Source organism: Balaenoptera acutorostrata, chromosome X (assembly GCF_949987535.1).
Source record: "Balaenoptera acutorostrata chromosome X, mBalAcu1.1, whole genome shotgun sequence".
Taxonomy (NCBI): domain Eukaryota; kingdom Metazoa; phylum Chordata; class Mammalia; order Artiodactyla; family Balaenopteridae; genus Balaenoptera; species Balaenoptera acutorostrata.
This window is the reverse complement of record NC_080085.1, coordinates 14,670,811-14,695,543: the sequence shown is the minus strand read 5'-3', so window position 1 is coordinate 14,695,543 and position 24,733 is coordinate 14,670,811. Positions and strand designations below refer to the sequence as shown.

At 45.0% G+C, this 24,733-nt stretch overlaps 1 protein-coding gene and 1 long non-coding RNA gene across 5 annotated transcripts in view; one reads left to right on the top strand and one right to left on the bottom strand.

Annotated features, from left to right (window-relative positions):
• The window catches only part of LOC103011421 (uncharacterized), a 95,406-nt gene extending 80,262 nt beyond the window's left edge, over positions 1-15,144 (top strand). For 2 of the 3 annotated variants that reach the window (XR_009006599.1, XR_009006598.1), the window contains 3 exons: positions 2,073-2,183; positions 2,670-2,724; positions 13,176-15,144. This is a non-coding gene — a long non-coding RNA (uncharacterized LOC103011421). The remainder of the gene's footprint in view (positions 1-2,072; positions 2,184-2,669; positions 2,725-13,175) is intronic. The other variant, XR_009006600.1, reaches the window with a different exon arrangement.
• NHS (NHS actin remodeling regulator) overlaps positions 1-24,733 on the bottom strand; it is a 353,067-nt gene that overhangs the window by 79,059 nt on the left and 249,275 nt on the right. The gene's annotated exons all lie outside the window — the stretch shown is intronic.

The following is a 24,733-nucleotide window of genomic DNA, read 5'->3' as shown; positions in this document are numbered from 1 at the left end:
ATTCTCCTCTTCTCCTTCAACCAGATTGGCATAATCCATGTCCAACAACCCACACCATTGGTGATCCCACTCCCATGTCTTTTCTCACACCACTGTTTGTTTCCTCAGAACTCCCCTCCTTGTCTGCCTAAGTCCCTTCTTCTCTTCAGAGTCCCACCTCAAGTGATATCTTTGGTCTTTCTGTCTACCCCAGTCTATAGTATTAATATATTAAGCAACTAAGATGAAATGGACAATTCCTTGGAAAAAAACTAGCAAGGGACAGAGAAAAGAGAAATAGTCCTGTATGTCCTAAAGAAATTGAATTCTTAATCAAAACCTTTCCCACAAAGGAAATTCCAGGCCCAGATGGCTTCACCAGTGAATTCCATAAAACATTTTAGGAAGAAATAATCCGATTTACAAAAATTCTTCCAGAAGATAGAGCAGAACGTTTCCCAGTACATTGTATGAAGCTTGTATAACCTTGATACCAAAACCTGATGAAAGACACTTCCAAAAAAATCTATAGCTAACATCATATTTAATGGTTAAACATTGGCTGCCTTCTCTAAGATTGGGAAGAAATCAAAACATCTACTTTCACCAGTATAATAAGACACAAAGATACGAAGGGAAGTAGCAAATACTGTCATCATCAGCAAAATGATTGTGTAGGTTTAAAACCCTATGAAATCTACAAAAACTGCTAGAACTAAAAGAGTAAAATTAGAAAAGTCACTGGATATACGGTCAATATATTAAAAAATCAATTATATTTCTCTCTCTATATATATACTAGTAATTAAAACTTGGAGAATTAAATAAAAAGGAATACCATTTACAATATTATCAAATATATAAGTCTAACAAAAGATTGCGTGTCCTCTACCCTAAAAACTGCAAAACATTCCTAAGAGAAATTGTAGAAGGCCTATGTGATCAAAAGCTATACTATATTCAGGGATTAGAAGACACAACATTGTTAAAGATGTCTGTTCTCCCCAGATTCATCTATCGATTCAAATCAATGGCCAATCAAAATCCCAGCATTTTTTAAAGAAATTGACAGGCTGATTCTGAGATGTATGTGAAAATGCATAGGTTCTAGAATAGCTAAAATAATCTTGAAAGAGAAGAACAAATTGGGAGGATTTATGCTACCCGATTTCAAGACTTAGTATAAATCTACAGAGGTCAAGACAGGGTGGTTTTGGCAAGAGAGCAGACATACAGATCAATGGGGCAGAACAAAGGGTCCGGAAATAGACCCACACACATACAGTTGATTGATTTTTTGAAAAAGGCGTTAAATCAATTCAATGGGGGAAAAGAAAGGTTTTTCTTTTTTTGTTTGTTTGTTTTACAAATGGTTCTGGAACAACTGAATATACATATGGGAAAAAAATTAATTTTGACCCCTACTTCACTCCATACACAAGAAGTAATTACATAAAGATCACAGACCTAAACACAAAAGCTAGAACTATAAAATCTCTGGAACAGAATGCATGACAAAATCTTCATGAACTTAAGGGAAGCAGATTTCTCTGACAGGGTTCAAAGGGACTAGCCACACAAGAGAATACTGATGAACTGGACTTTGTCAAAATTTTAAAAATGTCTGCTCAGCAAAAGAATACCATTTAGAAATAAATTGGCAAGGCACAGGCTGGGAATAAATATTTGCAATCCATATATTTGACAAAGAACTTTCATTCAGAGTATATAAAAAGCTACTACAAATCAATAATAAAAAAACAAAGAACCCAATTAAAAATGAGGAAAAGGCATAATGACATTTCAGAAGAGAAGATAGATATATGAATGTCTAGTAAGCTCATGAAAAGATATTCAACATTATTTGTCAGCAGAGAAATTCAAATTAAAACCACAATGATATACCATTTCATATCCACTGTAATGACTACTGACGTACCAAGCGTTAGCCGGGGATACAGAGCAACTCTATAGAGCTCTGATACATTGCTGGTGGGAGTGTAAAATGGTACAACCATTTTGGAAGAATCTCTGCCAGTTTCTTGTAAAACTAAACATACACTTAACCTATGACTAAGCATTTTCCCTCCTAGGTATTTACCCAAGAGAAATGAAAATGTAAATCTACAAAAAGACTTGTACAAAAGTATTCTTAGCAGCTTTATTCATGATGGCCCCAAACTGGATACAGCTCAACTAAATAGGTAAACTGTGGTGTATTCTTACAATGGATTATTGCTCAGCAGTAAAAAGGAATGAACTACTGATACATAAAACAATATGAGTAAATTTCAAAAAGTATTATGCTGAATGAAAGAGGCCAGATATTTTTTTAAAATCATACTGTATGATTCAATTTATATGTAGTGCTTGAACGGGCAAATCTAATCTATGTGACAGAAATCATAATAATGGTTGACAAAGTGGGTGGAAGATTGGAAAGGGGTACTAAAATTTGGGGGGTGATGGAAATGTACTATATATTATTTTGGGAGGTGGTTGCACAAACGTTTATGTCAGAGCTCATTGAACTCAGCACTTAAAATATGTACACAACTTAATTGTATGTTAAACTATATCTCAATTTTAAAATTACCCCTTCCGCCACCCCAAAAAACCACGTTGGGTGCTACTGTAATGTACTGTTATTATTTTCATATGCAGTTATTATCCATCTTAAACTTTCTTAGATCCCTCGGCAGGACCCGCACGATACCTGGGACTCCATATTTGTCGAATCAATGAGTGAGTAATAATCAGACAGTGTAAAAGAGAAACAAAAGGTAAAGGAAAACTAGAATATGACACCATACATAATTCCACTGTTTCCATTTTTCCGGGAGTCAACACCATTGCAAACGCAGGTCCCTATCTCCCAACACATAACAATAACCCAACGTCTAAGACATCTTGCTTTTATTTACAATAAAAGAGGCAAGCAAATAAGAGAAAGCTTTTGTCTCCTACCTCCTTTTGAGGTAACACCACATAATTATTACTCTGTTTCTTAACTCTAGTGCGATAGACCAAAAGACATCTGATGAATCACCTTTTCATTCATAAAGCCCTGCTTATATCTTTCATCGCTTTTATCCTCCTAGAATAATAGCAGAGAAACAGTACTTGACGGGCCTACATTATCAGACGCTATTGGAAAGGTCTAGATAAGAGTGCTGAACCACCTATTAGTATTCTGCATGCAAACCCTTCTCCATAACCCAGAGTCATCCGTATCCTGGCAACCCTCAGAATTTCATTCTCATTGAATTGCTAGATCTTTATCAAAATATAATTATAGCCTTAATTTGAAAGATAAATTTTGATTGCCAGTGCCATGCCCAAAGGAAGAAATAATCAGGTGGGAGAGCGCTTAGGCACAATTGTTAACCATATAATCAATGTCATGAATCACCCATCCCCTAAAAAACATAACTTTGGGGCAAGTTGTGAGGGGTAGAGCAAGGAGGGGAAGAAATCATTGAGGCACCAGACACACATTACATTATGTTTGCTCATTTTCTCATATTGTTGCTTAAGTACTTGTCATCTCTTCCCACCTGGAAGAGTTTGGGGAAGGCCCATGCTGTGTGTGTCCTGCTTCTGTGTGTGCTCACAGTGGCCCAGTCCGTAGCAGGAAGTAACCTGGTCTCCAAGCCTCCTATCTTGGGTCAGGTTTCCTGGAAGCAGACTTTGAGATAGACATTGGTGTGTGGGAAGCTTAGTAGCAAATGCTCTTCAGGTCAAGACCTATGGAGGGAATTAAGCAGGACTGGGGCAGAGAGAGAAGTTGGGCTGTGATACAGTCACAGCAAAGGATCAGCCAGCCCCATGGGGGAGCTCTGGAGCTGGGATAGCTCTGCGGAATTGTCCTGAATTGAGGCAGCGTGACCAGTCATTGGATGTGCGCTGACCTGGGAAGGGCTGTGACCTTGGGCAAGGTGGCTCTCTTCAAGGACAATTCCCAAAGAGGGACTTGGCTGTGAGGCATCAGCCACCAGTGCCCAGCTCTGACGAATGAGTGCTTGGGGAACAAGTGCTTGGGTCCTGATGAGGAAGGGGGATATAGGTGGTGCATCAAAGTAGCCACTGCACCCCCATTGGCTGTAGTGACTCAAGGGCCTGGGGAAGATGATCCGAAATGGAACCCTGACAGATTGAACCCACTAGCCCATTTCTACAGGAGAGCAGCTCTCCATCCTGTTATGCATGCTAAGTCACCTCAGAATATGTGACTTGCTGGGAAAGAGGAGGTGGAGATCAGAAATAGTCTTGTCCCCTGATCCAATTGGCATGCTCCTGACTTGAGGGTGGGTACTGATACTTTTTTAAAAAATCAATACCTCCGAGACACAGTCTGCGAGGGGCAAGAGAACAGAAGTCACACGCTTCAGTTCCCTTTCCTTTTGGGCAGTCACATCTGCAGCCACACTGCTTTCATGGTCATAAGTGGTTCATTAGTTTGGGGATGGAGAAAGAAGCAGGCATATATAACTGTCTTTCTCCACTGGAGTAAAAGTAATAGATGTATTTAACCTACATTTTAATGTACAATCAACTTCTCCTGAGACCTTTGGGAATGCTCAAATCTGTAAATACAGAAGCTTCAGAGTTCACCACTGTGGTAGGTAGTCTGTTTCCACCCCTCCTGGTGTTCACGCCCTTGGTTAATTCCCTGCCCTGGAGTCTGGGCTGGTCCTGGACTTGTGTCATCCTGTTGGTAAAACAAGTCACAGGCCCAGCCTTGAGACGGCCTGGAAGCTTCTGCCTTTGCGCTCTTGGGGACCCTAAGCCACTAGGTAAGAAGTCCAGCTACCCTGCTGGCAAGGCCACTTGGACAGGCCCTGAGACTACTACACAGAAAGAGACAGAAGCACAGCCAATCCAGCATCCCAGCGGAGCCTAGCCCCCAGGTGACGACATACCAACTGACTGGCCACCGGCTAAGACTATCAGAAGAACTGCCCAGTGAGCGTGTCCAACACTGCAGAATCTTGGACCAACCGATTGGTTGTTGTTTCTTAAGCCATTAAGTTTGGGGGTGGATTCTTAGACAACAATAGATAGACAAAACAACCCCAACTAGCAATTACCTCAAGAGTCAAATGGCTATGCTGGCCTCGCCCCACCCCTATCAAGTCAACTGCCTTTTAAGGTTGGACTGAAAAGTCCTTCCTCATTTGATGGCAGCTTTTCACAAGGAAACAAACATTTTTATTACTTCATAATAGTTACCGCCTACCCAGTGATGAATAGACCAAAAAATTTTTAAGGAAAAAAAAAAAATCCTCACTAGGCTGTCGGAGCCGGAGGTCAGGGATTGGGCTCTCTTACTAGCTATGTAGCTTAATCCTGTGTATCATTTTCATACGCTGGGGGCTCAAATTCATGCCTCAGTAAATTTACAAATGGCTCCCTGTCATGGACCTCCAAGGTCATTCACTAAGAGAAGAAACTCAGAATATTAAATCCTGAGATTCAGGGTCTGTGTTGATTGGACACGCTAGAGAGGGCTGGACACGGAGCCCACCAGGTCAGAGATGGAGTGTAGCAAGATGATCCAGGGCTGGATTCTGGAGCCAGATCACCTGGGATCAAATCCCAGATCTGTCACTTGTTAGCTGTAAAACCCTGGGCAAGTTACTTAACTTCTCTGTGCCTCAGCATCCTTATCTATAAAGTTGGGATAATAATAGTCCCTCACTCGCAAGGTTATTGGAGGATTAAATGAGTTAATAATATATGTACAGGGCATAGACCAGTGCCTGGCTCTTCTGAGCCTAACTCTAAGTGGTTCTACAGCAAAAAACAAACAACAACAACAACAACAACAAAAAACTCACATGGACTTTAAGTAATACAAATACCCGTTTTTAGTGCCTATACAAGATGAAGGCTATCTAGGGACTGTATCAGCTTTCTGATACTATATCCTATATAACTGTTTTCATAAGAGGGCAGAGTGAACAGAGCATGGCAGAAGGAGCACTGAGCCAAGAGATGGAGACCTACATTCTAATTGCAGCCCTGCCATAAACTAGCTGTGTCACATTGGGCAAGTGATCTATAACATGGGGGGTAATACAATGACCTTGCCTAAAGAGGCTAGACCAGATGGTCCCTCTAGGAACCTTTCATGTCTCAATACCTTTCCAAATCCTGAGACAGGAAACGGCAAGTGGAATTACCACCGTTTTAAAGATGGAGATATGTATTTGGCCACGTGACTTGCCCAGAGCCAAATCCAATCCCAAAGTAGAGCAAAAAAAAGGGGCATCTTCCATGCCAGAGAGCTTATTGCTGCGGCACAGACTACATTTCCCAGCTTCCCTTGCAGTTTGATGTGGCCATGTGATTGAGTTCTGGCCAGTGGAATGTGGGTGGTGATGAGGTGTGCTACTTCCAGTCCTCCATGCTGTGCTCTCTTTCCCCTTCTGCTGGCTAGATGCAAAGGAACCCAGGAGGGACTCCAAGGCCCTAGGGGATAGCAGAGCTGCAAGAGGGCATGAGACCAGGTTCCTTGTCATCACAAGCCAAAAGTTGATTAGGCTTTATATGATTAAAAAAAAAACTGCATTGTGTTAACATCCTGAGATCTGGGACTTGCTTGTTACAGTATTCCCTAATCCATACACTCAGTGTGAGTCTCTAGTTAATTGCTGATTCAGGTTCTGAGCTTCAAGAGGAAGCAGCCTTTTTCTGTTTAAGTGCAAGAGATCACTGACATCTTATTTGTACAGGAAGAGCCAAGACAATGAAGTCTTTAGGAAATCTGAATTCCAACTCATGGCCCTCCCATGGGCTCTTCTCAGGGTGCCAAAGAGTTAGCTACTGTTCCACTGGGCCTTTTGGCTACATTGAATCATCAGTAATCTTGCATCTTGTGTAGGGAACACAGAGATGAGGGACATTTTAAAGATAAACCAGCAAATATTCTCAAGCCTCTAATAGAAGACTAATCAGGAATGATTAGACAATTTATCAGAGGTGCTCTGTTTCCCGGTCTCTTCCTTCTCCCAAAGCAAACTCTATCTTAATATTGTCCTGATGATTATATTTCTGACCTACCTACAGAAAATAAAGGTAAAATTTTAAGATCAAAATTCACTTTGAAAAGGAGGAGAGAATCACCCAGGAGGTTCCATCTTGAATAGGGAACTGATGGTGGTAATTTACACCTTCCCTCCTAAATTCCCATACTCTTTAGTTTATTTCTTTCACGGTTAAAAAGTTAGGCATTTACATTTTTTCAGCTGTTACCAATGCATTTTTGCAAAAAAAAAAAAAAAAATTCTCATCATTCAACCAGATCAAGAACAGATGGGTCCTTTTTCCTTCAAGCTGGACTTTGCCATCTTTGCTGCCAAAGAAAAGGCGAACATGGGGGAAATTAAGGCTTTTGAAAATAAATAACGGGAAAGCCCTGGCAGGCTCAAGGGATCCAGAACCCACAGGAGGAGATCTGAGCTTCCCACCATCCGCTAGGATCACAGAAGTCCTCAGTCCCTTCCTGTCTCCCTTCCATGTGGTACCTTCCCCATCAGCTGGGGGCAGTCCCCTTCAGACAGACTGGGTACCTCTCAATTACCAAGAAGAGATTCCTCACTCAATTGTCCAGGGATTTCCATCTGGAAAAGAAAGAGCGGCACCTCAGCTACTATCTGCACCCAGGAAGCTGGCAATGATTTAAGCACCACCTGGACCCTTTGGTCCCTCTGTATTCTAGGCCAAACTCCTTTGGGGGGAGTGGCCTGCTGGCCCCTAGGCACAGAGGAGGAAGCCCCACATATGGCTAGGCAGAACTCAGAGGGAATGTAAAGCTGCAGATAACCATGGCTGGGGGCTGGGGAAGGGTCTCTGTCTGGACTCCCATCCCCCAGTCTTGCAGCCCAGTTGCTTAGGACCTCACATAGGGATGGATGATGGGCTGCTGCTCTCTCACACAGACCAGCTTCCTAGCGTCCCCACCCTGTCCTGAGACTGGTGGCTGAACTGCTCTGAAGGATGTGTGGACCTGGTCACAGGCTGTCTGGGGGCCCAGTGTGGCTCACCCTCAGGCAGCTGGGAAGGGAGACCCCATCCTTGTAATAGTGGGGTCAAGCTAAGCTGCATCTCCAGCCACAGGGTATTTTTAGATGCTGTTATCTTTGTCTTGCTCACAAGCAGCTGTGAAAAACAAACTGGTGACCAGGAGGCACGAAACTATAAAATAAAAACCTCATAAAGCAAGAGCTCCCAAACTCAAGAGCAGAGCACACTATGGCTAAAACACTGCGCACCATCATGGCGGGCCTGCTTAATCTTGCCCTGAGGGGGCACCAGGTGCGGCTTTGCTCTTTTACTGTCCACCCATTCCGGGCCTGGCAGGCCCTGGGCAGGTCCAGCTTTTGCCCACCGGCCGGCAGGGCTAGTCAGCCAGCAGACCTACTCAAGCCCACAGACGGTGACCCAGGTGGACAGGTGTGCCAAGGGAGCAGGCTTGATGGGGTTAACACTGCCACAAAAGGAAAAGCTCCAGCTCTCTCGCCTCTCTTTTCCAGCTCATCCTTAATAGTCCACTTGCCTTACAGCATCCCAGCCAGCTCCATGACAGTGAAACCCCTGCACAGGCAGAATGTCACCCAACACCAAGTGGCAGGGCAGGAAAACAGGATGGGGCACCAAGAGGTATCCCCAGCTTCTCCCTAGCCCTCAGAGCTCTTGGAAGGCCGAGCCTTAGGGTGCCCTCCCACTTAACAGTGCCTTCGAGTCCCTGTCGCCACCAGACCAGGCAACCCCTGCAGCCCCCTGCACCCAGCTAGTAAAGGCCCAGGCAGCCGTGTGGAAGAGTGCTGCCCCTCCCCAAAAGCCGGGCTGGGGGGTGGGGAGGAGGCGGCAAACTTAAAAACTGCAGCTGCAATATGCTTTAAAAAAAAAAAAAAAGACCCCTGAAAGCCAGAGAGGCTCCCCTCCTCCCCTGGAGCTATGTGCGGTGCACCTTGACCGCCCGCTCATCCTCCCTCTGCTCTGCCAAGGGAACCCGGCTCTCAGACCTCGGCCGGGGTTATCTCCTCTGAGGCTAGCGCGCGGCGGGGCTGTGTCTCTTGCTTCCTCCGTTCCCTAAGTTCACCCACCACCCAGAGGTGTGAAAATTTAGTTAAAAATGATGTCACCTACCCCTACCCCCTCCCCACCACGCTGGTCCCATCTCAAACACACCCGCGTGGCCTGGGCTGTGAGTCGCAGAGCATCCCGGGGGGTTGCGGTGGGGCGCCGCGCCGAGGCTAGCCTCCCCGGGTGCCTGCTCAGGCTCGGGCTCGGCCCTGGGAAGCCCGCCGGCGCATCGTTCCCCCGCTGCAGAAATCCTACCGCCCGTGCGCCCTGGGCGCGCCGCCGGGCCCCGCGCCGGCTCCCCGGGAATGCGGCCGTCAGGTGAGGTAGGCATGCGTGCCGGCTCCGCAGCGAAGCAGCAGCTGGCTGGGGCGCTGGGCTCGCGATCTGCCTCTTCTCCCTCTCCCCGCAAAGGAGAGGCCTCTCGGGGGCTTTTCAGCGCCTCGTTGCGTTAGGACCGCATTCCCCCTTCGTTTTCCTTTTTATCTTAGTTTCTGCTTCAGATGCAGAAAGGGAGATCGCAGGAGTCCATGCCCAGCTCCAGCCAAACTCGGTCCACAGGCTGAGAGAGAATTATGAATGGATGCTGCCTTCTGATGAGGAAGTCGACTGGGGAGGTCTCTGCGCACGGCGCACTCCATCAAAGCCGGGGCATTGGCCCCTCCACTGCTTCAATGCTGCAGGCAGAGACACCTAATTGACCACTGGGAAATCAGGTGCCGGAAGACCTGGGCGGGACGTAGCCCCCGGGCCACGCTGGGATCGAGCGCCTTGCCTGTGTAGACAGCTTCGATTTACAGCCCAGTGAATGGAGGGGACTGCGGCAGCCAAACCTCCCGGGCAGCAGGCACGGCTGCACCAACGCTCTGCAGACAGCCGCCCAGCTCTGTGAGCATCTCCTGGCTCCACTGGGCTAAAGGGAACCTGCTAAAAATAATCCGTCCCCTGCTGCCAGCCGCAGTGAGCTGCAGGACTCAGACCCCAGCCCCAAACTCGCTGGCGCGCGGGAGCCGGCCACAACGCGGGCCCTGTGCACTTGAGACAAGCGGGGGGCTGCGGAGGATCCCGGATCCGGATTTCTGGTACCTGTGCGTTTCCTTCTCCGGTAGCGCGACCGCTTGTGCTGCGCGTTACCCATGCCCAGAGTGGCGGCGGGCTCGGCACATCACCATCAGGCTGGACCGACCGCGGCTGCTCAGCACCGCACCCCCGTGGCTCCCTTCTCACCTCCCGGCTCCCTGGTCTCTGGCCAACAGCAGAGGAATCAGAGACGCCGATCGTGCCAACTCCTCCAGCCGGGGCAAGAGGGAGGACAGAGACCGGCGTGGAGCATGTGCCCACGCGCGTAACAGGATTAGAGCGGCCCGAATATTGTAACATTGCGTCCCCTCCCCCTAGTCATCTCCGAAACCTCGCAGCCTAGACACAAGTCACCCTGCCCAGGCTTAAAAACACTGCAAAGACAGTGCCTTCCCAGCGACGTGCTAATCTCCAGGGAAGGGTAATTAAACCAACTCAGGATGAACCAGGGTTAAAAGCCATGGCAGTGTGTGCCCATGCCTTAGGCTGGCAGGTTCTATATATAACAACCACATGCAGAAGACAGAAAGCCATTTAGGGCCACGTAAAACACAATACTTACGGGATATATCCTAATATATAACAAGGGAAAAACCAGTGAATGAAATTATCCAAAATGTGCCTTGTGGGAGGCAGTTTTTGGTAATTTGTCTTGATGCCTTGGAAACCCATTTAGGGAAAACTTGACTATTTTTTGACCAGGCTACCTATTTTCAAATAGGGAGATTTATGCCCTGGGCAGATTTGCATGCCAGAGCAGTACTGCGTCCACGAGGCCCCTGACTCTTCCATAATTCACAAATTGTGGTGAAACACTCGACTTGCCAAGGTCACAAGAAATCACAGGGTTTGCGCAAGCACTGGTAGAGAGTATTTCCTAATTGGCATTACTATGAATTATGACTGTGGTCACATAAGTACCACATGCAACCCAAGTTAGTCTGGGTTGGCTGCTCTCCTCTGACCCGACTCACACCAACCTCCTCGGAGGGCTGCCAGCCTCCAGCAGAGACTGGAGAATGTGGCTGGAGTCCCCCCTGGAAGATAGAGCGTGGCTAGGTCAGGAGGGGTGAAGTGGGAGGAGGTGGCACTGTCAGTCCCCCAGTGAGGCTGAGAAGAGTCATGAACCCCAAAGTTTAAGGGGTGAGTAGGCAAAGGAAAAGAGCCCACCAGAGACAGGAGTCAGAGACACAGCAGACCAGGAGGGTGGGAGGGCCCCCTCTTAGAAACCGAGGGACCAAAGGGTTTCATGAAGGCAGCATGATCAAGAATGCCAGACGTCACTGAGGTGTCAGTGGGGGCAGTACCCACCGCTCCTTAGTCTCCAGGAGGCCTAGTGGAGTGGCCACGGGGGGTGTGGGGTGGGCGGGGAGGCCAGTCAGAGCTGCTGAAAAGAACAGGGAAGTCTTTCCCTTAGACTTGCTCATCAAAGGACCAGCAGCACCCGGGAGCCTGTTAAAGGTGCGCCGAGAGCTCCGGGACAGACTCCACTAGAGCATGGGGAGCCCCGCCACGTGTGGACTCAAACCGCTCAGGCCCTGAAATGAGAGTTTATGTTCGGACAAGCAAAATGGCCACCCTCTACAGCGATCCCTGGCAAGATCATGGGGAGCTGGTGGCCAAATTACTAATCACACATCCCAAGGAGATGAACCGTGTTGCTCCGGGTTTTCAGGGCTGCTCTATCAAGGGAGAGCCTTGGCAGTGAGGCCTGCAGAACTCTATTAAGTGATGAAAATGGCCATCCATGTCTTCCCCTTCGCACTGATCTTTACAATAATGACGTTGTTGTTAACAGTGGTGATGAAAATAATGATATAACTACATTACTTACATCTGGATAAGGTTTTAGCAAGTCCTGTGGTATAGAGAAAAAAAAAAAAGAGAAAAAAACCCCCAAAACAACCCTGGACTTTGGGCCCAGAAAGACCTGTGTTTGAATCCTAGCTCCTCCACTCTTAGCAGTATGGCCTTTGGAAAATCATTTGACTTCCCTGAACCTTGGTTTCCTCACTTGCAAAATGCAAACAGGAATGCCTAATTTATAGGGTTGTTAGGAAGAGGAAATAAAATAATAGAGACAAAGCACCATGTTGGTGCCTGGCACATAATAAAAGCCCAGTGAAGGTAGTTCCTTCCTTGAGACCTTCCCGCACATGCTCATATTGTAGTTTTTCTGAGTTCCCTACCCCCTTTATGGTGGTTAGGGTCCCTGAGGCTTCCTATGGCTTGAGGGTCCAAAAAGAAGTACTTATTGAACATCGCTTAGATGCCAGCTACTGTGCTGGGTTCTGGTGGGGACAGAGCAGACTCTGGGCCCTGCTGGAGCTGGCATTCTAAGGGCGGAGTTTACATCCCAGCCCATGTGGGTGTCCTGCTTGTTTTTTCTGTAAGCCAAGGGTACCAGGTCTCAGGAGGAAAAGAACTGCAAATGTGTCCTCCCTTTAGGACAGTGATGATCTAGAGCAGGGGTCAGCAAACTCCTTCTGTAAAGGGCCAGATAATAAATATTTCAGGCTCTGAAAGCCATGCGGTCTCTGCTGCCATGACTCCATTCTGCTGTTATAGCTCAAAAGGCATAAATGAATGGATGTGACTGTGTTCCAATAAAATTTTATGCACAGAACAGACGGGGGGTGGGAGTTGGCCTGAGGGCCCTAGTTTGCCAGCCTCTGATCCTTCAGTGTGACTCAGGACAGGGCTATTCCCTTTAACTGGTATTACCAGGAAGTGTATAAGTCTCCATAGGTGATTTTCCATACAATTCAAGTTTATCCTACCAAGAGCAGTTTACTGAAGCTCCTTGTTGTGTCAGAGCATATTTTATACTTTCCCCGGAAGAGACTGGCTAGTTAGTTGTTCAGCAAACTGTCTCTGTCTTTCTCCTCCAGCCAGCCTCCCTCGCAGTCAAGTGCAGCCATGCAACTGTGTGCTAGCCAGTGGGATGTGGGAAACGGCTGTGTGCCTCCAGGTCTGGCCCAGAAAAGCTCCTGCCCGTTCCTACACACACTCCCTTCTCTCCCCCGCAGGAGGAACACAGAGGCTCTACAGGGTGGAGAAACCCCAAGATGGAAGGCGCCTGGGTACCAAATGACTGCATGCCGACCTGCATTAGACTGCAGTGTGAGAAAGAAGCCACTGAAATGTTGGGGGTTGATCACCAGAATTAGCCTACCTTGAGCAATTCACTTTCCTATCTCTTTAATCAGATGATACAAAACACAATTTAATGCTTTGCTGATTACTTAGGGTCTTTATTAAGAAGGCTTATTATTGGTCTCTATGGCAACACATTTCAAAGACTCCTTTTTGGATTTCCAAGCTCTTTCCCTGATGTTTAGTCCCCACTACCATTCCTCTCTCACCCTTTTTCTAGGTCCTTCCCCATAGTTTGAATCCACGGTGGGCTGAGGAAAACAGACACCATGGCTGGGTAACATCTGCCCATTGAAGAAGAGTTACTAGTGGTCTGAGCAAGAACCTAAGTGAGAAAGTGCGTGGGCTTGCTGACAACTATTTGCAGCCTTGGGAAGCTCCTTCCACTTACTTTCAGGCTTAGTGCTGTGTTCCAGAGAGCTGAAGTTAATGCATCTCTGAAAAGAGTGGGGCATTTTGGCATTGTCTAGCCTACAAATTTTCAAAGCTTTAATTCTCCTACTAGTCATCTTGGGGGGAATCTACAATAAAGGTTCTAATTCTGTCCCTTGACATTCATGGGCTATTCAACTTTCAAAATACTGTCACTTCCTGATTTTCTACACATAGAGGATACCCATCATATGCCCCAAATCTGTTTTAAACTCGCCTTTCCTGCTTAATTATTTTGTTGACACCTATCTTATAGGAGCTGGAAGAATCGACTGGAAAAGGCTAAAAAATTTTATTCCTGTTCCAGAGGTGGTATATTATCTTTATATCTTGGGACAATTTACCAGGAAACCCAGCTGTGCTTTAGACCTGGTCTTTGGATTATTCTGATAGGTGGGGATGCTGTCCCTTCCCAGCATGAGGTGGGCAGCAGGAGACACATTGGTGGGGCAGATCAAGGGGAGAGATTTGGGGAGAGGCCTACAGACTCCACATACCCTGACAGTCTGATTTCACTATTTTATTGAAAGAACCAAGATGACCGTATGTAAGTGATCCTTTTGGTCTGTTTCTTCATCTATAGAACAAGGAGGATGGAGATGATCTGGGAGGTTTTCACTAGGTCTCGCGCTGGAAGCCTATTGTTCTATGAAACCTGGAACCAGCACCACCTTCTGAAATGATTCCTCATCATCAGTTCTTATTTCTTCTTGCCATTTCTGCTGATCATCCAGAACTGACCACCCTACACGTAAATTTCAGCATCTGCAAGGGCAGTAATATGTTCTGGGATCTGCCCAGCCTGGGTAACCTTTTTGCCCCAGGCTGACCTTGTTGGTGACCTTGGGGATCCCAATTCCAGCTCCACTCTCCATGATACACACCCTCTCCATATGTTTCCCTAAGGTGGCTTCCCCGCTTTACTCTCTTTGGCTCCAATGACAGAAACCCAGTTTGGCCGCCAAAGTTTATTTCCCTGGAGCAAGTTGGATGCCCCTGCACAGCTATGGCTGTGGCGGAGCGTTACTCCTCATCTCTCCTATTAGCAGCAGCACGTCGCTACCGCTGCCCCCGTCCACTGCTCACAGGAGACCCCGCGACTTCCACAAGAAATCACTGCTATAAAGTGGCTCACTCGTTCATAAGGAACTATGTGTTTATTCATATATACTTTATGTCATAACAAATGTAAATTAATTTCAGGGCCCAACTACCCAAGCTAGTATCTATATGGCTGCCTGTATAAAATTTCTCTCTCAAAATTCTCAAAACCATCTGGCATCAACTACTGTATTGTGACCTGTTAAAATAAGTAACAGCTGTGATAATCCCTCTCGATTTATGGCAAGCTATAAAGCTTTGCATATACTGGCAATGCATATAAAATAATAAATAAAACCATTATCATTCTGTGCTGTCTTGATGGGAATTATGATGATTTAGCCAAAATGGAGCCCCATGGAATGCATCAGAGAAGCACAGGTTTTGCCCAATCTGGCCTGCTTTAAGCCCCCAAAGACCAACCTCACTATTTAGAGCTCCTAGATATTTGCAAACTTTATCCAATGTAGATGCGTCCTTTCTGAGAGAACATCATTCCCATCATCATTTCAAAGCCTTCTTTTCTGATGGTGAGTTTCCAGAATTCCTCAGCATATCCAGACCATAAAGAAAACCAACCTATGCACAATGCAAAAATGCGAAATAATTTGTAGCACCGAAACCAAGAATGTCTTGGAATTGTTACCTGTAAGCTTATGTCTACAAATACTGCCAAGATCCCAGGTTGAAAAATACTATATCATGGTCACCTCTCTAAAATATACAGTATGTGGAAAAAGAAAAACTGGTAGCTGGCAGAGAAAGCAACTGGGCAGCTTTGATTCTAAGTAGAAGTTACTACGTCCACTGCACATGAATTTCAAAAAATTAAGGGGATGGGGAAGGAAACTAGCATGAAATGGCTCTTTACTATGTACTGGGTGTTATACCATAATCTCATTTAATCCTCACAACAGCCCTATGCCTTAGGTATTACTATTCCTGTTTTATGGTTGAGGAAATTGATGCTTAGAGAGGTTAAGTAACTTGTCCAAGGCCATCCGGCTAAAAGTTGGGGAGACGGAGTTTGAACTTGGATCTGTCTGATTCCAAGGCTCATGCTCTTTCCACCTCACCACACTGCCTTTTGGATAGCTGTTCACAATCTTTTAACACTATGACCCACATGGTAGATAGTATTTACACGGATCACTCATTGTCATGGCCACGGGCAATTCCTACCCCTTCTGTCCCACTTACAAAGTCTATTTGAATGCAGGTGAGAGTTACCTTATTAGTGGAAGAACTCTAAATCCATTTTTTTTTAACATCCTTATTGAAGTGTAACTGGCTTTACAATGGTGTGTTAGTTTCTGCTGTATAACAAAGTGAATCAGCTATATGTATACATATATCCCCATATCCCCTCCCTCTTGTGTCTCCCTCCCACCCTCCCTATCCCACCCATCTGGGTGGTCACAAAGCACCGAGCTGATCTCCCTGTGCTATGCGGCTGCTTCCCACTGGCTATCTATTTTACATTTGGTAGTGTATATATGTCAGTGCTCCTCTCTCACTTCTTCCCAGCTTACCCTTCCCCCACCCCGTGTCCTCAGGTCCATTCTCTACGTCTGCGTCTTTATTCCTGTCCTGCCCCTAGGTTCTGGGCATATACCCTGAGAAAACCGTAATTCAAACAGAGTCATGTACTACAGTGTTCACTGCAGCACTGTTTACAATAGGCAGGACATGGAAACAACCTAAGTGTCCATCGACAGATGAATGGATAAAGAAGACGGGGCACATATATACAATGGAATATTACTCAGCCATAAAAAGAAACGAAATTGAGTTATTTGTAGTGAGGTGGATGGACCTAGAGTCTGTCATACAGAGTGAAGTAAGTCAGAAAGAGAAAAACAAATACCATATGCTAACACATATATATGGAATCCAAATCCATTTTAATTTATATATTTTAAAAATTGCAAATAAGGGTGCTTGGTTATTGTATAGATTTCAAAAAAGAGCTTCAGTACTTTTCAGCTCTTCCCATCAAAAGGTGGAATCTATTTCTCCACCCTGAATCTGAGCAGGCCTTGTGACTTAATTTGGCCAACAGAATGTAGTGGAAGTGACATTGAACCTGTTCTGAGCCTAGGCCTCAAGATGCGTTCCAACTTCTACTTCTGCTGATCTTGGTGCCTACCCAGGCTTACTGCCACTCTGTGAAGAAGGCTGGGCTAGGCTATTCTGTTGGCTGATGAGACACATGGGGCCCATTTTCCCCCTCGTTCTGACCCATAGCCTGCTAACCACCAGACATGTGAATGAGGCCACCCTAGGGCATCTAGTGCCAACTGAGTGACTACAGACACATAAGCAAGCCCTGCAGGGCTCAACCAGAAGGACCACCCATTAAATTTTAAGCCACTAAATACTGGGGTGTTTTGTTACACAGAAAAGACCAACTGAGGAAGTTCATTAAATTTTTAACCACTTGTCAAAACAGATACTAAGGGTTGAGAATTGTTAATTTAAGTGCAGATATCAATAAACTAAAACCTTCTTTAAAAAAACTAATTTCTTTTTGGTGGGTCCAAATATTGCCATAGCTCAAAGTCTTCACTTCATCTCATTTATCACGGCACTCTCACCCCGTGAAAGTGCCAATTCAGAGACACTTCCTATGAATAGCCTTCAGTCCCAGAAACCCACCTTCCCTCCTCAGTCCTGGGCTTGTCAGGCTGATGTTGGGTCACGTGGTTTGGGGAAAAGACTCGCCAAGGGGAGTGGCCCAGAGCCGCCCTCAAGAGTCGATCAGTGGATAGAAGAAAGTGAAGGAGAGAGGATGTGTTCAACCCCAGAACCCCCTCAGGGAAAAAGAGGAGTAACGCCCTGGAACAAGAAGAACTACAGTATATTAGGGTGTGGTGTCAGTTTTGTAATATTCAACAACTACGGTCATGGCTGTCTTCTTAAGAAGATAGGGTATCCAAAGACACAGGTGGGCAGGGGGAAAGAGATGCATACCCTTCTCCTTCCCACACACCTGGGAAACTTACAGATGGAGACCCTCAAAAGGAAGAAAAGAATAATTACAAACTAAATTAGGGCCACACTCGACAATCTAAGAAAGGAAGAAATAACGGTTACAACTCAATACCTCAAACAGTAGTTCTCAACCTTGGCTGTACATTGCAATTTCAACATAGTGAAATCAATTCCTGCACTCTTAATTGCTACATTAATTACTAACTTTATTTAATAGGAAAAACGTTCAGCATTTGGAGATCCTAGCAGTTTCATCAAAAGCCATTTCTTTTGAAGAAAGTGCTGGAAAGTAACATATGAGTTGATTATTCAGCTATCTTCGCATGTGGATGCTTGGGCTTTTTTCTTTTCTAATTTTCTTAGTAAACCTGGGAACCTTTGAACTTTGAATAATTTCTCTTTTCTTTCTCTCGGTGTCCTCTAGTTATACAAACACAAAAAATAATTACAGAGGCAGTATTTACATCTATACACCTATGGTTTTTTCATTTGGTATTTACAGTGCTGAGTGAATGAATTAATTTAGTTTATTTTACTTCTTGGGAAAAAGTGTATGTGATGAAAGGGGGTCCCTGTTAGTTGACTCTGGCAAGGTTTTATAAGGAGCATGTAAAGGAAAAGGAGAAAGAGAGAAACCTTCTTTGTAGCTCTGTGAACATATGTTGGTCTGTACCCTCAATGATCTTTCTACATTTGTGGTTCAACACGTACTAATTATGTTCCAGAAAAGGCGATGTTTTACTGAGAAACTTTATGAATTAAAAAAAAAAAAAAACAACCCTCTCTATACCAGTGTTTGCAGCTTCTCCCAGTTCAGGCTCTGACCCCGCTTCCCAACAGCTTTGCCCAGTTTAAGAACATGGATTCAGGCTCTGGGCTGGGACCTCCATGAGTTGCCTTCCAGGTGGAATCAGAACTGAAACATCCAGATCAGAGGAAACGGAAAAATAGTTATTACGTGCCCAACTGGGAGGGAAGGTTTCTTCATTTAAGGATGGGGTCAAGTTGAACAACAGAAAGAGAAATGACCGGGTGCGCTCCCTATGATGTACCAGAAGCTACACTAGAGAAGCCAGCTGGAGTGTGACACAGAGGACAGCTGAGGCATAGTTTGGCCTGTTCTTGCAGGGTGTTGCATTTCTACGAAGAGTAACTGATTTCTAAAGAAGGAAGGGTACCAGTGGGAAGTTTCTGAAGAATAATTTCATAATAAATGGATCATGTGTTGATAGTTGCTTTGCACAGAGGAGCTCCTTTACTCAAATATTTATTAAGAAACTTTAGATTTTTTAAATTGAGTTTCTTTTTAAAGGAGAGATAACAGATGCTTCAGGTGTTCATTTGTCTGAACCTGAGAGAAACAAGAGTTTTAGGATCATACAGGTGCAAATGTCAGTAGAATGTGTAAGAATGAATGTTTCTGGCTTCCTGGGATGTACATTACACACCCAAGGTAGCCCAATGATGACGCTGGTAGAACCCGAGAGACCCGAAGGAAGGACCAATCTGAGGTCATCCCCGACCACTCCAGTGATTCTGGATGTCACTTTGTGACTCTGGCTTTAGGCCTCCTTCCCCTTCCCTCAGGCTGTGGGCAGTAAGCCCTATAAACAGAAGCTTGAATACAGTCAGTCTCCAGCCTCAGAGTGTTCCAGAGTTCATCTCTAAGTTTTTCTTTTTAATTCAAGACAAATTTTCCCATGGAAAAGAAGTGACAAATAGCATTTAGAGTTCCAAGTTTGCCCATCAAGCCTTCTTTCTTCCACAGTATTGCTGGGGAAATATGCATTTGCCATGAACAAGAGTGGAAAACAATACCGGTATCATGGTAGTGAATAAATGTTAACATAACTCCAGAAGATGGTTTTAAAAATTAATCTTAAATGCCAGTGCCCAATGAAATGCAAGAATAACTAGACAGAATAGTGGGCTGATGGAGACCTTGGGGTCTACACTGGAGTGTCTTATCTCTTTGAGGATTAATAACACTGGTTCTTTATTATGCCCAAGATCACTAGAAAGATTCACTCATTCAAGAAAAATTTTTTGAGTATCTAAAATCTTATAAATATTATAGCAGAGATGAAAGACCTAGTCCCTGCTCTGAAGAAGCTCATAGAACAGCCGACTAGAAAGACACTGTGCTATACACGGTTTTCAGAGGGACTTACACATACTCCCGAGATACAGTGTGTTGTGCCTGAGGGTTCAGGAAGCCACAGGATAAATGTGGGGAATCTTCCTGGACCACTAGTTCTACTCAATAATTGTTTGGGGGGAGATTGTTTTATATTAAACAATGTAGAGAATAGTGCAGATTTTATAGATGCATACAATAAGAAATCTTAAAGATCTCTGGAAGGCTGCTTTGGGCCATACCTGAGTCTACCCGTCTCCATCTCCACCTTAGGGGTACTAGTTCATCCTCTGCCTGCCCTTGGAAGCACCACTAAAATATAGGCATGTATAGCATACGGGCTATGGAAGGGGAGATGTCAAAATCCCCCTGGGCAATTTCAGGAAGGGCTTCCCAAAGAAGGTGATGCTTAAGCCAAGGCTTCCAAACGGACTAGTATGAAACTGGTCACAAAAACATTCTAGGGAGGGAACAGTGTATACCGGCCTGGGGGTGTGTGAGACAGCGTGATGTGATGAGAAAATGCAAACAATTTTGCATGTGCTATGGCTTACGCTACAGTCTCTGCTTAGGTCATCCAAAGTGAAGGAAACTTAGTTTTTATTTGAAGGAGCAAAAACCGATCAGCAGAGATGGCCCCGACCAAAATATGAGACTGTGAGCTGAGGTGTCAGACAAGGGACAGAACCAGTAGTGTCCCGTGTCTTCAGAAAACAAGAGTTTTCCCGGCTGGCGTAGGGAACTTCAGAGACACATGCATTTTCATCTCAAAGTACTAGAAAGGATGATGAGTCCAGGAGTTCTCTGTTCTAACCAACAAGTAGTGCTGTCAGCACAGAGCAGCTGGGTAGCTATCCAGAGCAAGTGGCCTTGGGAACTCTGGGAAAGCAGATGATGGTATGAAGATGGCCAAGTGTAGAAGGGAGACATTTAAAATCAGATTTTTGCAACTCCAGGAAGAGCTGTAATCATACCTGCTACTTGGTACTTTGCTCAAAAACTTTGAATGAGATAAAGTATAATCCCTGCAAACACCTTCACCAGGACGCTGAAGTTAGGACATCAGAGGACAGACTATCCCCTTTCTCACCACTGAGAAACAACATGTGAACTGCCGACACTTGCAAGCAGCGGCGTGGGAAATCCTGCATTGTAACTCCTTGACCTGCCACCACCTCTAGCACTTGTGAATCCATCACCTTTTATGATTCCAGAAGACATTTACAACCCTCTCCTAGGAAATGAATATTTGGACAATATGTCACTGATAAACAATGCTGGGTAATAAATATATCAGTTACAGGCAGTCAAGTTAACTAGCTTAGGAACTGAAAGAGAAAGTCAAAGGCCTTACCTACTCCACTCTTGTTTTCTGAAGACACGGGACACTACTGGTTCTGTCCCTTGTCTGACACCTCAGCTCACAGTCTCATATTTTGGTCGGGGCCATCTCTGCTGATCGGTTTTTGCTCCTTCAAATAAAAACTAAGTTTCCTTCACTTTGGATGACCTAAGCAGAGACTGTAGCGTAAGCCATAGCACATCTTTTAACTCTTAACCTGCATGATAACCTAAAAATATCACTCCCACATTTAGTTCGGAGTCATTATTTTCAAATCCTTACAGGCAGTATAACCTGGTGGTAAAAAGCCTGGGCTTTGGAACCAGACAGACTAGCGTCCAAGTCCTGGCTCTGTATCGTCTGAGCTGTAATCTTGGGCAAGTTATGTAAATACCCTAAGCCTCATTTTCCTCATCTAGGGAACGAGCATAATTGTGCCTGCCTCAGAGGGTTGTGATGAGGAGCGACTGTGACAGAGCAATTTGCATGGCCCTGCTGAGCACAGAGTAAGGGGCCATTAAATGACTTTTAATATTAACATCCTGGTTTTCCCCAACCTCTGGGCCCCAAATCTCCTCAGCCCCCAATGTCAATGGACAGACCCCTCTCAAAAACAGTATATTAATCATTTATGATGCAAAGTACTTAGCCTTCTATTGTAACTGCTAAACTTTAGAAGAAATAAGTTTCATTGCTTCTTTCCAGAAATACCTTTCCTTTGTGACCCAAATGAAACCACAGGAGGATAAACAGATTAGAAGAAAAAAATATCGAGTGAATATTTTTTGAAGTTGCTGAAATGAGTTGTTGAAAACAAAGACCCAAGAGAAATGCTAGCATAAGCCATTGGTTTTATATTTATACCTCCGTGCAAATATCCACCCACTACTGAAATTATAAACCAGTGTTTAAGGTGTTATATTGAGAAATGGAGTAGCGTTAAAAACATCTGTTGATACTTGGCTGAATCTGCTTTCATTTTGCCGGAGGTGAACTAATATTGACCAAAGTCTGCCAAGATATTAAAGATGAGAGTCAAGTCTCAGAAAAAGGGGTAAAATTAGAGGGAAAAGGACCTCTAATAGCCTCCCTTCCCTAGGAAGGACCCTGCAAGTTTTACTCACAACACCATCTCCTGATGATGATGATGATGACGACAGCAAACAGTTATTCAGTCCTTATCATGTGCCAAGCACTGTGCTCTGTGCTTTATTTTCATTACATCATTCAGTCTTCACAACAAGCCTATGAGATTTTGCCAAAGGAACCTCAGCTTAGAGAGCTATGACCCTGGAATGCTTCTCCTGGCCAACAAATTCCTACCAATCCATCAACATAAATCTCACCTCCTTCAGGGAGCCTCCTTCCCTTTCCCTCTTCACCTCCTCCATCCCTCATTCACTTTCTCTTCAGTCATTCTGAAGCTTGGTTGGTTGGTTTGTCTGTTTTTTAATAGACATGCTTGGACTCGTAGTCATACACCAGTTTGGTTTGACTGCTCTTTCACTGAGTGCTGGTTGGGTCTTTGGGTGTGGCTACAATACCTTAAAGGTAGGGTGAGTCCTCAGTTTTGCCCCCAATATAGAGCAGGATGTAGGGAGATCCTGTACCTACAGAGTCTGATCCAGGCCTAGATATCTATTAAACCGCAATGAGTTGGATTTTCGCCTTTTACCAAGTTTCAAATTTCATAGTTATTTTCTGCTTGATACTCTGGACCAAGGGTAGAGAAATGTCACCGTTGTACAGAGAGTTCCAGCCACAAGAATGCCGTGGAACAGGAAAGGAAGTCATTTTTTTTATCATTGAACTCAAAAGCTTCCCTTCTTATATGAATCAAGGGTGTATCTTATCTGCCAGTGATTTCTTTTGAGTCCATCAGTGGCTGGGCTGGCCACCCTCCTCTAAAAGGAGACAAAGAGAAGCGGATGTGATTTGGCAGCAAAGCACATTTTTCCCCAGCAGAAAATGGAGTGACTTTTAGCTTATCTGCTGTCACCTTGTTAATGTGATCATTGTTCTTCAAAATAAAATCTCCTCTTCTTGCCCATGATGTCTTTAGTGTAAAAAAAAAAAAAAAAGCAGCAGCAGCAGCAGCAGTGGCAGCAGCAGAAGCAAGTAAATGCCATGAGGAGAGAGGCAGAAGGGAAAAATAAAAAGGCTAATCAAGAAAAGCTACAAGTCAACTTCTTTTCAAGGAAAAGCATTCAGTACACAATTAATCTTAATTCTCCCAGCTGGCCATTTTGCTTGCTTTCCAAGGTAGCTGTGGAAAGTACCAGAAACCCGTGGCCCCCATCATCACCTCTGGCTTTCGGAGCAGGAGCTATAGGCCTGCATTAGTTGGGATGAGTAATTTATTAACCATTTAAGCCAAGGGCCCTGTGGCTGTTGATGTGTGCCCCTAGCCTGTTCTCGAGCACATCCTTATTTCAAAATTAATCATCCAGCTCTATCTTGCTGGTGAAGGTTTCCAGGGATAAAAACTTAGATGGAAGAGGGATCCTAGTTGTTAAAGGCCAAATGCCATCCATGGCAAGCATAACACAAAGACGAGGTGGTGAGAGAAGAGTGATTTACTCTATCTTTACGAATAAATCAAAACGTCTTCCTCGCTCTGTTGTAGAGTGGGGGCCAGAAGTGAGCAAAGATAACATTCCTGGGAGGCCTCAGTTCCTCAAAGCTGAGGAAACATGTGCATCTTTCCCCTTATTGGTGTTTGACATTTGGCCTCTGGATGCTGAAGAACCAGTCCTGTGTTTCAGATGTGAGAGGATATGGCTGAGATGAATTCCCTTCCACATCTCCTTTCTGCCATTTTGGGAGCCAGTGGTTGTCACCACACTCAAGGTCAGTGAGTTACAGCCACATGCAAGGCCAGCATCCCTCAGGAGAGTAGACTTTCTCAGTATCCCTGCTGACCCAAAAAGAGGCACCCAGGAGGGAGAGAGCCAGGCTACCCGACAGACTATTCAGAAGCACAGGTCAGTTTCAGAGAAGACCCAAAGATTCTGCCTTAATCACAGACAAGTAACTTCCACGTAAGTTTACATACAGACAGGTTGTGCAGCGTAGAGTGTGGACAGCAGATTACACTTGCTTCTGGCTTTCTGCAGCCTTAGCCCTCCTTAATCTTACCATCTCCTCTACCTCTCCACCACCCCACCCCCGACTTAGAGAAGGCAAGAATCAATCCCAAGCAAATAGGCTTTGATTTTCTGCAAAATACTGACTCTATAAAAGATGTTTCACTTGGTTTTAGAAACTAGGTACTTCTTTTTTAGTTTTGAAGATCATCAGAGTGAGCTCATTCTATCGTGTTCTCAAAAACAAGACAGAACACACAAGCAAACAAGCAAACAAAAAACCCCACAAACAAAAATCCACCCAAAACTTGATACACCTTAACCGATTTACCCTAACGT